Source organism: Phalacrocorax carbo, chromosome 4 (genome assembly GCF_963921805.1).
Source record: "Phalacrocorax carbo chromosome 4, bPhaCar2.1, whole genome shotgun sequence".
NCBI classification, from domain to species: Eukaryota; Metazoa; Chordata; class Aves; order Suliformes; family Phalacrocoracidae; genus Phalacrocorax; species Phalacrocorax carbo.
The window spans coordinates 69,715,594-69,730,388 of NC_087516.1; the positions used below are offsets into that span (position 1 = coordinate 69,715,594).

A 14,795-nucleotide genomic window follows, 5' to 3' on the forward strand; every position below is an offset into this window, starting at 1 on the left:
AATGTCTCCTCTGAGTGACAAATGCTTCAGCTTTGTGGACAGCCAAATAGTCTCCAGGCCATCTACTTATTTACCTCCTACCTTTAAACTCACACTTCTATAAAAATACAAAAAAACCTACTGTCTATATTTTGCTGTTTTTTACCAAAGCCACATTAAAACACAGTAAGCCTACCGCTTAAGCCCAAAATACTGCTTACTTTTAGAAGAACCAAGAGATTAATAACTATCCTTGTCATGATCATAATTCAAATCAAATCCCTACATCAATGAATTAACAGTGTTATCGGGTTAATCACATTTGATCAGATCCCCAAACAAGATGACATGTAATCAAATCGTGAACCACCTCCAAGTTGCTACAACAGCCACTTCCTAAATCAGGACAAGGAAATGGCAGTTTTGTTTCACTCTAAAATTAAGCTAAAAAAGCTTTTCCCTTTAGTAAGGAAATTCATACTCTTAATAGAGCACGTCAATGTTCATTTCAGTTTCAAACCCTGATTAAAAGGTTCTTTTCAAAAGTCTTCAAATCCACATTGCTGACCTTAAAGAAACCTACATGCCACATTTTGGTCTCTTTTTCTTACATTCTTAGAGCTCACTCATACACCTTCCAGAAGCCCTGGTGTTGGTACAGCAGTTACTATCCCCTTTCCCCAACCCCCATCTACATCATGTAAGCTATTTCAGATTCAGATTTTACTGCATAATGCTTACAAGTTCTGTAGTGGCAGCTTAAGTTAAAGCTTTAATTATACGACAGCAGAAAGGAACACAGGGCTAGGAATTTCCAGTATACAGCCTTCTGTACATACAACTAAAGCAAAAACTTCTTTCAAATTTGACTGATATTGACCATGAGATGATTGAGTTTAGGATACTGTGAGGTAGAAACAGGGCTGAGTCAGGTTACAACCTTAGACTTCAAGAGGGCCAACTTTCACCTCTTCAAAGACCTGCTAGGAGAAGACCCATGGGCTAGGGCTCTGCAAGGCAGGGGGGTCCAAAAGAGCTGGTCCATATTCAAGGATCACTTCCTCCAAGCTCAAGATCAGTGCATTCCCAGGAGGAAGAAGTCAGGCAGAGGAGCCAGGAGACCTACATGGATGAGCAAAGAGCTTCTAGAGAAACTCAAACAGAAAAAGGAGGTTCACAGTGTATGGAAAAAGGGACTAGCCACTAGGGAGGAATATAGGAATGTTGTCAGGGTGTGCAGAGATGCAACGAGGAAGGCCAAGGCCCACTTGAAATTATATCTGGCAATGCATGTCAAAGATAACAAGAAGAGCTTCTTTAAATGAATCAGCAGTAAAAGGAAGACTGGGGATATAGTGGGCCCACTGCTGAACGAGGAAGGGGCCCTGGTGACACAGCATGCAGAGAAGGCGGAGTTACCGAATGCCTTCTTTGCCTCGGTCTTTACTGCTAAGGCTGGCCCTCAGGCATCTCAGCACCCAGAGAAGAGAGGACAAATTGGGACAAAGGAAGACTTACCATCAGTTGAGGAAGACTGGGTCAGAGATCACCTATGCAAACTGGATCCTCACAAGTCCATGGGTCCCAATGGGATGCACCCGCGAGTGCTGAGGGAGCTGGCGGATATTCTTGCTGAGCCACTCTCCATCATCTTTGAAAGGTCATAGAGAACAGGAGAGATGCCCAAGGACTGGAGGACAGCAAATGTCACTCCCATCTTCAAAAAGGGAAAGAGGGAGGACCTGGGGAAATATAGGCCAGTCAGCCTCACCTCCATCCTCAGAAAGGGATCATCTCCAGACATGTAGAGGACAAGAAGGTTATCAGAAGTAGTCAGCATGGATACACCAAGGGGAGATCATGCTTGACCAACCTGATAGCCTTCTATGATTGGCTGGGTCGACAAACGGAGAACAGTGGATGTTGTCTATCTCGACCTCAGTAAGGCATTCGACACTATCTCCCATAGCCTCCTCACTGGCAAGATAAGGAAGTGTGGGTTGGATGAGTGGACAGGGAGGTGGACAGAGAACTGGCTCAACAACAGAACTCAGAGGGTCGTGATCAATGGAGCAGAGTCTGGATGAAGGCCTGTCACTAGCGGTGTTCCCCAGGGGTCTGTGCTGGGTCCAGTCCTGTTCAACATATTCATCAGTGAACTGGATGATGGGATAGAGTGTAACCTCAGCAAATTTGCTGATGATACCAAGCTGGGAGGAATGGCTGGTACACTGGAATGCTGTGCTGCCGTCCAACAAGACCTGGACAGGCTGGAGAGCTGGGCTGAGGGAAACCTGATGAAATTCAACAGGAACAAGTGCTAGGTCCTGCACCTGGGGAGGAACAACCCCATGCACCAGTACAGGCTGAGGGCTGAACTACTGGAAAGCAGCTCTGCTGAGAAGGACCTGGGAGTGCTAGGGGACAACAAGCTGACCATGAGCCAGCAAGTGCCCTTGTGGCCAAGAAGGTCAACAGTATCCTGGGATGCATTAAAAGGAGAGCGGCCAGCAGATCGAGAGAGGTTATCCTCTCCTCCTACTCTGCTCCTTCCCCGGCCAGCCCCTCCCAGGTAACATACTGGGCATGACGTTACATGATATGGAATATCCCTTTAGTCAGTTTGAATCCGCTCTCTTAGCTGTGCCCCCTCCCCTCCTGGCTTCTTGTGCACCCAGCAGAGCATGGGAAGCTAGACATGTCCTTGACTAGTACAAGCGCTACCCAGCAACAGCCCAAACATCTGTGTGTTATCTCAACAGGTTTTTTCCATGCTAATTTCAAAGCACAGCACTATACCAGCTAGAGTGAAGAAAATTAACTCTATCCCAGCTAAAACCGTGACACCTAGTGAGACCACATTTGGAGTACTCTGTCCAGTTTTGGGCCCCCCAGTTTAAAAAGGACAGGGAACTGCTTGATCAAGTCCGGCGGAAAGCTACCAAGATGATCAGGGGACTGGAGCATCGCCCTTATGAGGAAAAGCTGAGAGACTTGGGTTTGTTCAGCCTGGAGAAGAGAAGACTGAGGGGGGATTTCATCAATACCTATAAATATCTAAAGGGTGGGTGTCAGGATGATGGGACTAGGGTCTTTTCAATGGTGCCCAGTGACAGGACAAGGGGCAATGGGCACAAGCTGGAACACAGGAAGTTCCACCTCAATATGAGAAAAAGCTTCTTTCCTGTGAGGGTGACAGAGCAGTGGAACAGGCTGCCCAGAGAGGCTGTGGAGTCACCTTCCCATGAGACATTCAAAACCCTCCTGGATGCGTTCCTGTGCCCCCTGCTCTAGTCGTGCCTGCTCAAGCAGGGGGGTTGGACAAGATGATCTCCAGAGGTCCCTTCCAACCCCTACCATTCTGTGATTCTGTGACATCCTAAGAAACTAGGAATTAGCAAGTCATTAAGAATTAGCTGGAGAAAGACTGTGTATGTATACACATGGTCATCAGGTTTAGTTCTCAGGACATCTCAGTAAAGATGCATAGGTCTTGCACAGAAAAGTGAATCTCACTGAGTTAATAAATTTTCAGGTGAACTTCAAATGAACTTGGGTGAGCTACAATACTGGAGCCCAAAGTAATAATAAACATTGCAGGTGTGAAACAAAAGCAAATTTCTCCATCGTTTCTGACTTTGAACAAAACACGTATAGTTTCTCAGACCTCTGTGTAACATGAAAGATAATTCCTCAGAGATGGAGTATGCATTGGAGTACCATTTGTTCTTGTTTTCCATAAATATTTGGACAGCAGACTTACATTGCTTCAACACTGACTGGAACTTAACTTTCATTTTACATGTACAGCAATGCATGCACCATTATTTTCTCTCACCAGTATCTAACACACACCTAATGCCATTCTCTTTCCTCCACACTGGGAGTTTAAGTGTAATAGAAGTAAAAGTTTTTCAGGCTTGAAAACATAGCTAGCCTTGCTGAGTCATGTAAACACATTGCCATATCTGCAATGATGTTTGCTTAATATCCCAGCAATTGGGGGTGGGGAGGGGAAGGAAATGAATTATCAAGACTCAAGCATTTGAGACGAAGGAAAAAAGATACTCTCACCATTACTAAATGCTTAGAGAACATATTTTGCTTTCAAAGAACAATTAATTAAAAATTTGATGAAACTCAAATAATTACTGCCTCGCACACAGCTCCAAGTATTCTTGTATTCTTTTCCCTCTTCTTTTTTAGAGCAGAGAGCAAAAGAGAGCATTAAAAACAGAACAGAAACAAAATTATGTTACTTTCTGTATTATGAGGTGAATTGTTTCCTGATACCCCATTTTATTTGTCCATTTCTACCCCTTAAAAGAACTATATGTATATTTCACTGAGACCTTTTTTTCTGAACACCATTCCTCCTATTACTGATGAGCCTAAAATAACACAATTTCTTACAGCTCAGTATCTCATACATCTTAGCTTTTATAAATACAAACCATGCTAATAGCAGTTTAAGCTAAATTGCTCTGAAAGGCTGGGTCCTAATTTGCAGTTGCCACAGCACCCAAAGATGAGAGGATGCTCTGAGCTAGCAGTCACAATGGCTTCCCAGGGGCCCCCACCTCTCCACCCTATCTCAGACTGGTATAGAGGATAGCATGTTTCAGAGGTGGATGCTTTCAATTCCTTCAGGATCTAAAAGGATAGTATCTTAAAGCCACAAATTAAAATTCTGAAGCATGGTAAAATCCTCAGTCTTCTTGCCAGCTCTGAAAATATGAATAACAGGCAAGCCCTGCTCACCTGTGTGCATCTGCTAAGTCAACACACCATTAATGTAATGGTTATCCTCCCACATTAACAGCTGTAATTTTCTCAGAAGATTCAAGTGCCAGAGTTCTGGGACGAACATACATTTACTAAACCTTCTGCTTTGGATTTAATGGTCACAGGTTTCACTATGTAAATTTGGATGACCATCAAAGCCACCACTTGAGAACTAAAGTATCTTTGCAAAGAAAGGCCTACTAAATTATGTTTCATTGTGTATTCTGTTGTGCTGGTTTTGGCTGAGAAGGGGTTAAATCTCCTCACTGTGGGGGTCGGCTACCTTTCCAGCTTCCCGCACTCTGCCGCGTGGCGGGGGTGGCTGGGAGGGGCAGGGCCATGGTGGGGGCGGCTGACCCCGACTGGCCAATGGCAGGTTCATTCCATACCATGTGACACCATGACCAATATATTGGGGGGGGCAGTGGCAGCGCGGGGCGGCGGCATCGGGTCGGCGGGTGGCGAGCGGCTGCGGTGCGCGCGGTTTGTTTCGGCGGTTCCTTCCCCCTCTCCCCTCCCTTCCCCCCTCCCCCGGGGCTTTGCGCCTCTCGTTGTTCTCCTTTACGTTGCATTTCTACTGTTGTTTCTTTTAATTTTAATTATTAAACTGTTCTTATCCCAACCCACGAGCGTTACCCTTCTGATTCTCTCCCCCATCTACCGGTGGGGAGTGAGCGAGCGACTGTGTGGGGCTGAGCTGCTGCTAAACCACGACATCTGTATAACCCACATTTATGGCAGAAATATTAACCATAAAGCCAGACTTCTCACTTATTCTGGCTCTCCCTGAACTCAGAACAAATCTCCTATAAAAAACAGGTTTTTCATCTTGTGTCTGTCTGTTTGGGTGTAATATTAGATTTTTGTCTTATCAGCCACATCACACCACAGTCCCCCATTCTTCCATCTCATTACTTGTCACCCAGTCTTCCTGATTTTACAGCATTTTGAGTGGATTTTTAACAGGTTAATTCTTTGCCTTCTTTTTATCTCCCTCCAGCAGTCTTGTCCTAGCCCCCAGACACAGTCTACCCTCCTTTATGAAGTCAGCCTTCCAGGTAGCCAACTGACCCCTGCAAACAACTCAGCCTTGATCAATTGATCTTTTTTACTATATTTGCTTTGTTCACTGTATTTTAAAACATACTAAAACACCTTATTAGATGGAGTACAATATGCATAAGTGCTGGTTGGGGGTTTTCTTTGTGGTTGTTTTTTTTTTTTTCATCTGGTTGGTTGGTTTTTGTCTGTTTAAACACACTGTCCTTCTTTAACCTCTTCCAACTGAGATACCAAAAAACCAGCAGCTCCAGAACTGGCTCTTGCCTAGTTCTGATTACACAAGAAGCAGGACTGTTCTTTTCATCAGTATCTGCTCAAAACACAAAGCAAAACACTATTTACATACTCTTCATTTGCCCTCCACGTGTTCACAGAGCTTTAACTACTTTTAACTCCTTTCTTATAGGCAAAAAATTTTTGTAATTCATTTGTAACTGTGGTATCACGTGTTTCTCAGAAGTCACTGTGATTCAAAGGTGTCTGCTACATTCCAGGCCAGACTTCTAAGAGATGAGCAATATGTGAATATCTGCACAACAAAACCACTAGTTCAAAATGATTCCTCATTCCCCTGATGCCTGAAGAATTCATCACTGACACACAGGTAACATCCCACCCTGATCATTGTACCAAAGAAGGCAAGGATGAGAAGACTGATCAAGAAACACTGAGAGAAAAGATTCCTTGAGAGAGGTTTCTTTATGGACAGGAACTTAGTGATCCAGATGGAAAGTGTAGCCAAAAATACAGGAATGAAAGATCTAAGACTAGGTGAGAAAGCTACGGTAAAGATGTTTGGAAACATCTCATTCAGCCACAGCTCCAGAAATAGGAAGCTAGCAAAGACATATTGTAGAATTGTGTCCAAAACACAGGAAAGCGATGGCAGCAGCCGCACTGAACTCACAGGAGAAATACAAAGATTAATACAAACTGCAGTTTGTATTAATTAGTTTGTTCTGAGGCCCTAGATTTGAAAAAGAAGCAATAACATGGGAAGAAGCAAGATACAATTAAGATTAGGAAAGAGAAATGGGATCACTAAATGTTAGCCAAAACATTGCAACACTAAGAAATGAAAGGTACACTCAATTTATCCACAGTAGTGAAGGGAACATACAAGCACAGAGTGTTAAGAGCATTAAAAAGCCAAGATGGAATTAACAGCTTCTCTTTATTTGCTGCATATATTGATAATACATGATATTTCAAATGGTTTATACTTCTCAGGAAACTGGAATTACACTGAAATACTGGGTATTGCTTAAGGAGCTTTCTTCTAGTACTCAAGCAGGGCAGCAAGAAGACTGACTACACAAAACGCGATGCCCCAAGCATGGCTTATATCATGGCTTCCTTTAGAAAGAAGGGTAAAGAAGCAGCACGTAACAATGGTACAGATTAAGTATTCAAAAAATTAAATTTCTCAAGATAATTATATAATTACAGTATTCACTGTGAAGACAATAGCTAATGAAAAGGTTTTCCCTTTTATAAGTAAAGACTATAAGGAACTGAATAATTTAATCACATCTTTTGTTAGAAATGGACATCTCTTGATTCTATGAAGTATCATTTTAGTCCTAAAAATCTAAGATATAGGTCACTGCTCATTGATGTCTTATGAATACCAATTAATCTCCCATTGGATTGAAGGCATAATTATAGGACATTCTGCATCAAGAAAGTTTCTTTAATGGTCAGAGTAGTAACTCCATCCAATCTGATTAAAGCATTAGTTGTAATTGGTTTATCAAAGTTAGGATAAAATTAAAAAACAGACCAGATGAATCAACCAATCAATGGAGAGCGATACAATTAATAAAGCTGGTCTTTCCTCTGTGTAAAATGAAATGTTTTCTAAAATAATGTGATTTTTAAACAGTCATTGATGCAATATTGCATCTAGGAAGTCTATACACATCTTGTTCAAGACAGGTAAGCATGACTGTGGAAATACAACAAGTTAGCAGAATATAGGGAAAAAAATATCTAGAGAGAAATTAATGCTTTTAAAATCTTTTTGGTTTAGGGTTTTTTAAAAGCACAAATTAAGTAGAAGTTTGCAGAAACGTCCTCAACATAGGAACTGAAATTTCATTCTAAGGTTTTCTTACAGTGGCATTGGTATGGCACCAATTCCAATGTCAGTATGTAAAAATGTTGACATACTCTATCTGGGACATGAAATTGTTTAAACTGGGCAATAAAGACTAGTGATGATGCTGTACCTAAGAATTAGCATGTGAATTTACATTCCTGATTCACATTAACCTTTTCTTAACGCACATGGCCAGGTCCCTGATACTTCATCTCAGTAATCCCATGTCCTGCTTTTCTGTTGAAAAAATTGTTACAGCACTACGGAAATACTGTGGCATACAAATTCTAATCATAAAGATGTGTTTTTCAAAGATAAGAAAATAAAGGACTACTGTTCCAAGTAAAAGGAAAAAAAAGAATCAGAATTGTATTCTAAGTAAAGGTATCCTATGCAGCTGCAATTCTCACAGGCCAAATGAATGAAGGGAAACACGGATGAATCAGTCAGCATCTTTTAGACATTGTTAGCTATTATTCAGCACTTAAACTTTAATGTCCTATTCTACTCTGAATATACTACTCTGCATTATGCTGTACTTCAATAGGAATCTGCAGGGCCCTACAGATAAAACTTACCAGATATCAGCCTTACAAAAGTCTAATAAATTCTATAAGCCTACAAAAGAAATCTTCTTGCCCTACCTTTATCACGATAGAAAAGCAGATGTCCTCTTCCTCAGCCTTAAAAGAGACAGCTGTTTCAGAACATGATTTGGCTAGCAACATACAGCAATGCCAGATTTAGGTATAATTATACTGCGGGGCAGGTAAGGCATACTTACTCTACTGATGCTACTGACTATTTCTCAGGAAGGGCTTTTGTTTTCTCCTTGAGTTGGAAATCCTTAAGATTCTGTTTCTGCTGAATTAGCATTTCATCATATAAAACTAGTATACTCAATGACATAAGCTCTGTGTCAAGAGGAACAGGCTATAATTAGGTATATGTAATTTTCTTTCATAGCACATAAAGCTATGGCTTTTTTTTAGGCCATGAGAGAGAAATTGCCACAATATATTTATTACAAGAAAAATATGCCCACAGTACTAGCAATCATTGGAGTACTCTTCAATATTGTACCTTTATAAAAGACACTTCAGCACAACTCTACATTTTGTAGAAAGTCCACAGTGATGCATAAATTCCAAATGGGGGCAGGGTTCCTATTCTACTTGATAAACACAAATCACAAAACTGCAAGAGTCCATTGGATAAATTGTGTATTCTGGTACACCACCACCAAAGGCTCTCATCTTAATAGGTGAGCAGAGCAGGATCAAACTATACCACACTGACTTTTTCTGATATCTGTTGCATGCTTATGTAGTAGAAAAATGATTTTTGCATTTGTTAAACCACATGAAAAAATTATTGAATTATGTTGACTGGAAACTACATTTTTGTAGTCTGTTGTTTAGATACTGCTGGGATCCTTGTCAGTTGTAGACACCTCAAGATTTGAGTGGCAGTATCTATCTCTTGCTGATGATAACCATTCTGTTGTCACATCATCATTTTTTCTTAATAGTAGTACCTGAACCTCTTAGATTTACTGACTCAGCAGATAGAAGCGTCCCAAAGGTACAAATGAACTTTACACTTAGAACAGAAGAATTTCTAGTAAACCACAGGACGTTTGATTTCCACGTCAGCATTATGAATAAGCATGGAATAAACAATATTACTACCTGAGTACTGTTGAATAGTCTCCAAACAAAGATCTAGATGTTTGGACCAAATATTACAAGGATACAGATATAACCCACGTCCTGCCCTATGCAATACAAATGAACAGCATCCGTGACAGCTAAGATCTTAATGCAACAAAACAATTTACCAGCTGTTCTTGTACTTAATGCTAACTATGTGGTTAACTGATACTTGGATCAGGGCCTATCTTTATGGAGAGAATAAATTAACATGAAGCCCGAACCAGCTTTTATTCTCAGGAGAATAAATGTGAAGATCTGAAGACCTTGAAAAGGTATTTGTGCGATAAGTGGTTGAAGGACAGAATCCTGCTTCCTGCTATGTCAAGATAGCCTCTCTTGTATGTATTTATTGGATGATTCCTCTTTTGGGTATCTGCTGTAGGCATTAAACATGAATCAGTTTCATTCAGTGACAAAAAATAATCAAAAACACTGTTGATTTCATTATATATATTTTAACAAAAACATTGTAAATACATTTGGTTCTGTATGTGCCTCTGAACACTTTTATTAAGTTACAGTAACACCAAAGGAATAATTGAAGTGTCATGTTTCCACTAAATCAAGAAACGGAGTGCAGTGACAGAAAGCATTGGCTATACATGGCCATGCACTGATTGATGCCAAGACTAAAGGAGCACTGAACATAAAAGGATGTGATTGAGTACCTTTCCTCTGCACATGTAAAATAGAAATGTTTCTGTACAGCTCTGCTATAGCCTAAGTAAAAGGGAGAGGAAAGTTGGCAACCAGAGCTATGCAAAAAAACTGCATTCTGCACCATGAAAGTAACTTTTTTCATGAAAAACATCTTTTTCATATAATCTGAGGGAAAAAATTTTTTTGCCGTTTTTGCGAAGTTTTGTATTTTTTTCTTGCAAGCAAAGTCTGTCAAAAAATTACAGAAATACTCTGTTTCACAAAATCCTTTCTCCTCTCAAAAACAGTGGAAGCATTAAGTCCATTAGATAAACATATATGTATGAAAAACAGGAAACAAAAAAGGACAGAGAAAACAGTTAAACAGATTATCAAACTGAATAGCCAAGATCCATCCTAGAGCTGATTATTCACTAAGTGCAGACCCAGCCTTCTCAGTGGAACAGATATTTACTACTCCTGAGTTAAAAAAAGACAAAACAAACCCCCCAACACCCGTCACTGTTTTGTGTTAAATGCTTACATACAAGTAATAGCCCTTTTATATTTAGAATTGTACTTTCGCTTACTTGGACCCCCTGAGTAATATAAAGGGAAAAAACCAGTGCGCACCATAATTCCATTTCTAAGAATGCACCATTGTTCTCACCCCTCAAAATATGAACAATGTCCCTAATGTCCCTCCTGCTACTATTAGGTTACTGGTGTCCCATCTCACCAAAATACTATAACAAGACAGACATCAAACACAAAGCAAAAAAATAATCTTTCATTCATGATGGAAAAACATGCACACAGGTTTGTGAGTTAATATATATATATTAACTAACTTAACCTAACCAAGAGAACCAAAACCTGAGCAAATCAATATGCTTTTGCCTTTCTATCACAAAGCTAGTTTCAGCCTTGTGGATTTCCAAGCATTGTGACCAAACAATTTCAAGGGTAATTTAGAAATACAGAATTGGCCCTAGTGCAGTCTCGTGACTCCAGAACTTGCATAGCACATGGTGTTCGTCTGGAGACAAGATAAAGCCCACAAATTCAATTACCCTCCCTTTACTTCTAGTAAAGGTAGACTAAAGCACAGAAAATTACTGTCACAGGCTACAACGTAAAAGGCTCTGTCTCACAAAAACAGAGGCTAAGATAAAATAGTTTTAATTCACACATTTTTGTGAAAGCACCTGTGTATGTACAGTTATGTTGTTTGATTCATCATTAACTTTATTGGAATTACAGCCAACATTTTTTGTTTGCAAACTTTGCTATTATTTTTACCAAAAAACTTAGAACATTAAATTAAAAATCGTAAGAGCAAACTACAAAATAAACTTCAAAATAAGTAGGAAAGTAATTTTTGTGATGCATTCTTCTATTTTTTATATCTACTCTCATTCTTATAACCAGTTACTCGCAGTAAGCTACTAAAATTCATTTCTATTTTTTCTTTTATTATGGCATGAACTGCAAAAATGAAGTATAAGTATATACTGTACCTTGTTTTACCTGTAAGGAACACAGACCTGACAAAAGGCAATCTTCACATCCAGAGTAGGTTCACCACAATAGTACAAGAAATGGCGGCTCATAAATACCTGCAATTAAAGAAAACACTGAAATCTTGTGCATCTGCTGATGTGCAAGTACAATACATCTCTATCTACATTTGGATTATAAAACCAGCCTGAGTTGCTACCCAGCTCATGAACAACAGAAATCAGTTAGAACACTGCACTGTAGATAGGCTCTAAATTCTTTCTGATGCCCATCAAGGTTATGCCCTCAAATATGATTTGGTTACATTTGCAAAATTTTACAGTAACTGGTGCCATTACCTCAAAGTTTATCATGTCACTTGGATACTCCTACATCAACAAAAATAAAAATCAGGTCAACAATGTGGGAATGGGAGACAGTTATTATTATGGAAAGGGAAAAAACCATTCCTACCTTGACAATTATTAGGAAAGTTATAGAAATGGAAAGACTAATTACATCACTGTAAAAATTTGTGACAACCACTTTATGAATATTACACGTAGTTCTGGTTCTCATCTTCATATCTTAGAACTGGAAAAGTTAAATAAAAGGGAGGTAAGAAGGGTCCAAAGCACACACAGATTCCTTACATGAAACAACTGCACAGACAGAGAATTTTTTTAGCGTACAAAAGAGCTGTCTGATTGGAGATACACTGGAGATCATCCATAAAATGAGTGGCATACTCAAAAGTGAAAAGGAAAACACTCTTCCCCATTTTTTTTAAATAAAAAACCTATGTGGCTTCAAATCAAGTTATCAAAGAACAGATTCAGAATCAGCAATAGGAAAGAATTCTTCATACACTCTTTCACTGTGAAACTCCCTACCTCACATTGCTGTGGGTGTCAGCATTCAACATTAAGTCCCAGTATGAATTGACAAATTCACTTAAGAAGGAATCTGCTGAAAGCTATTAACCTCAAAAATATCAACTCTGATCCAAGACAACCGTGAGTCATAGTCTGCCACTATATGCTCACTCTATTTTTAAGATTCTTTCACAAGCATCTGATACTGGGCGGGGGACCCATACACTAGGCTAGATGGGCCTCCTTGTGTACCCTGCTACAGTTGCTTTAACTTGATTCCATAGTACCACATTCAGCTCTGACTAAACAATCTCTTCTTAGCTGCATTCTAGCATGGGGCATCAATTTAAAAAAATGCACAGTAATGCCATCAGGCTGAAATAGGTAGCTATGTCACAAGACTTTGGAGCACACTAATTTTTCTGCATGACTCCACTTCAAAAAAAACCCCGTAACTTTTAACAGTACAATTAAAAAACTAGCATCCTTTAGGTAAAAATAAATAAATAATATAGAACTTCATGTTTTTCTTTTAAATATAAGCTCATTGTGAAGACTTAAACCCCCCAAAACGCAACCCAGATTCCATTAAGATACGGCCATGATTCTGAGACACTACATGCCTCCTTACAGCACTTGTCTTCAATAGGAACAATTAACTAACTTCAGGTGTAAATGCCACCAAGTAAGACAAGACTTAATTTGGAGTAACTTCATCTCACACAAACTGATCAGGACTTAAGAAACTACAAGAAAGTATTCACTAATACTTCCCAACTTGAATGCATCACTTGCTCCCACATGTTTAATTTTTAATGAATGAATGAATAATCCTGTTATGAAAGCAAATGTATGACCTTTTCTGCATCACATTACAGTGTCTGAGATTGCTGCCTCATTGCCCAGTAAGTCATTACCAGACCCTCACATTCCACAGAGGGTTTATATTAAAACAAGACGGAGAAAGACAGACACTAAAAAAACCTTTTAAAATTAGTCATATTGCCAGTGATTTCTGGAAAGCCAGCAGATAATTACACTCTCACGCTGCAGATATATACACTATGAAATCCTAACAGCTGGATATATTGCTATAATAATCAATAACTGCAATGTCATTAGTCATAACATACCACATTCAAGACAGAGCCTAATAGTGGAAAGTCAAGAAAGGAAAGGAAGAGAATTGGGAGAATTTGGTTCCTCACTGAATTTGCTGTGAGGGTCTACTGAGAAGACACACTTTGTATTATATACACATTAGTCATACACAGCCCCTCAGCTTTCCACAGGAGTGACTGTAACTGTTAACAGTCACCCTGGGCAGAGCAATAGACTAGTGAATTTTATGAAGTGGAATACATTTTACAATTTTTTATGTTGTCCTTGTATGCAGTTACTGCTTATAAAATAGAAGTATGATATGTTTTAATGGCCTCAATCAATACTCTTATTTCTCTGTACATGAGATATATCTAATGAATCACCAGAGAGCTGATATCCTCCAACTGTACACCAAGAATGAGAATACCTTTCTGTAGTACGAGGTCTGTAAGACTGTATACTCAGGGCAAAACAGATCTGAGCTCGTGTTTTACGTAGTGTGCATCTTTGTACATTGAATTCATCTGAGATTCTCTTCAGTGCCCTGTAAGTAGTCACAGATGTACGTAACTCCTAATTTCTTCATGCAGAAAATACATTCACACTCAACTGCATAAATACCCTTGATCATACCTCCTCTGGTGCTATCTGACACCGTATCACTAGACACTGAAGAAGTGTCCGTGTAGTGAATAAAGATCTGATGTGATGCTGAGATAATTGTGTCACAATGTATAAAACAAGAAGCTAGTGACAAATGGCCTCACTCACTAGGGATCTGAGCTTTGGGTGAGAACATAAGCATCCAATATTTCCTTACCATACTTCTGACGCTTTATCTTTTCAACCTTGAGCAAAATCACCCAGGGTCAGAAGAACTGGGAGAACAGAACAGTGCTGATACAACAAAACATCTTGTAATAACTCAGTCTGGCATCCAGCTGGGAAGACACAGATCACAGTAGCATCACAGGGAGAAAACCTGTCTATGAAATACCAACACCACAATTGGATCTCAAATTTTCATCAGGATCA

The 14,795-nt window shown here is 39.6% G+C and overlaps 1 protein-coding gene across 2 annotated transcripts in view; it reads right to left on the minus strand.

Annotated features, from left to right (window-relative positions):
• Nucleotides 1-11,857, minus strand: part of MAPK10 (mitogen-activated protein kinase 10) — an 86,646-nt gene extending 74,789 nt beyond the window's left edge. For both annotated transcript variants that reach the window (XM_064450380.1, XM_064450381.1), the window contains exon 1: nucleotides 11,802-11,857. The gene's annotated coding sequence lies outside the window, so the exon portion shown is untranslated. The remainder of the gene's footprint in view (nucleotides 1-11,801) is intronic.
• Between the last annotated feature and the right edge of the window lie 2,938 nt (nucleotides 11,858-14,795).